The sequence below is a fragment of the Berghia stephanieae genome, chromosome 5, assembly GCF_034508935.2.
Source record: "Berghia stephanieae isolate SIO BIC M18660-M18661 chromosome 5, UCSD_Bste_1.3, whole genome shotgun sequence".
Classification (NCBI taxonomy): Eukaryota; Metazoa; Mollusca; class Gastropoda; order Nudibranchia; family Aeolidiidae; genus Berghia; species Berghia stephanieae.
In genome coordinates this window covers 76,559,905-76,561,144 of record NC_088364.1, presented here as the reverse complement: position 1 = coordinate 76,561,144, position 1,240 = coordinate 76,559,905, and the positions used below count along the sequence as shown (strand labels likewise).

The following is a 1,240-nucleotide window of genomic DNA, read 5'->3' as shown; positions in this document are numbered from 1 at the left end:
TGCCAATGGATAGTATGAGCTTGGCTATGAAGCTCACAACATTGCCATCCGGAAGTATAACGGACCAACACACAAAACTATGTGTAACCAAGAACATTTATAGTCTGGTTATTACTGATAAGTGAGAAGTACTCCTAAATGCGGATGGCAAAAACAATAACAAAGACCTGAAGACGTCTTCGAGCTATGTATAGATAGTTCGAAGTGGACGTCACTCGGGTAATTGTTATTGTTTTTTGCCAACCTCGTTTATGAGTAATTCTCACTAAACTGTATTAACCTGACTATAAACGTTCAAGGTAACACACCGTTTTGTGTGTTGGTCCGTTATACTTCCGGATGGCAATGATGTGAGCTTCTTAGCCAAGCGCATAGTATCTTTTTGGCGACGATTACAAAAAAAAAAAAAAAAAAAAAGAAAAGTGATCGGTGAGCTGTATTCAATAAAACGACCAATTCGATCGTTAATTTGTTTACACGTACACAAGATAATAACAACTCGCTTTTTACTTTCTTTTTATGATCATCGCCTTGTATTACGACGTGATTTTTGGATGTATCAAGCCGTAGCTTTCTTTAACTTAAACTCCTGACACTGACCCCAAAATTGGATTCAGTAGTCTGATGTCACGAACCCGGCAACGGCGGCCATCTAGGTTCTAAACAAAGAAAATCTTTACTTTTTATTCTTCATGCTGGCTAGAACTTTTCATATGCCTTGTGATTAGAATGTGTAAAAGTCAAAACATGATCAAATTGATGGTTTTTTTTCTCCTCTGGATACGCTTTTAAGCTCGCCGGAGAAATATTTCATACGGCGTCCGCCATTGTTCCGATAGTTTAGAGCCAGTGTTACTAAGTTACCATACGTCATTAGGAAGGAAGTGACGGTACGACTATTGAATCCTATTAGTAATGCTCAAAGAATCTAACGATCCCATTGGTTAATACAGTGTGTGCTTGGCTAAGAGACTTACAACATTGCCACCCGGAAATATAACGTACCAACACACAAAACTAGCTGTGTGTAATCGTAAACGTTTATAAAGTCTGATTAATATAGATAGAATGCGCTTGGCCAAGGAGTTCACAACATTGCCATCCGGAAGTATAACGGACCAACACACAAACTCTGTGTAACCATGAACTTTTATAGTCTTGTTAATACAGTTTAGTGAGAACAACTCACAAACGCGGATGGCAAAATCAATAACAAAGGCCTGAGTGACGTCATCTGCAT

General features: G+C 38.5%; 1 protein-coding gene across 1 annotated transcript in view; it reads right to left on the bottom strand.

Annotated features, from left to right (window-relative positions):
* Positions 1-355: 355 nt before the first annotated feature.
* The window catches only part of LOC144973624 (uncharacterized), a 15,272-nt gene continuing 14,387 nt past the window's right edge, over positions 356-1,240 (bottom strand). The window contains exon 4 of the mRNA XM_078916287.1: positions 356-1,240. This exon is cut by the window's right edge and continues 1,255 nt beyond it. The gene's annotated coding sequence lies outside the window, so the exon portion shown is untranslated.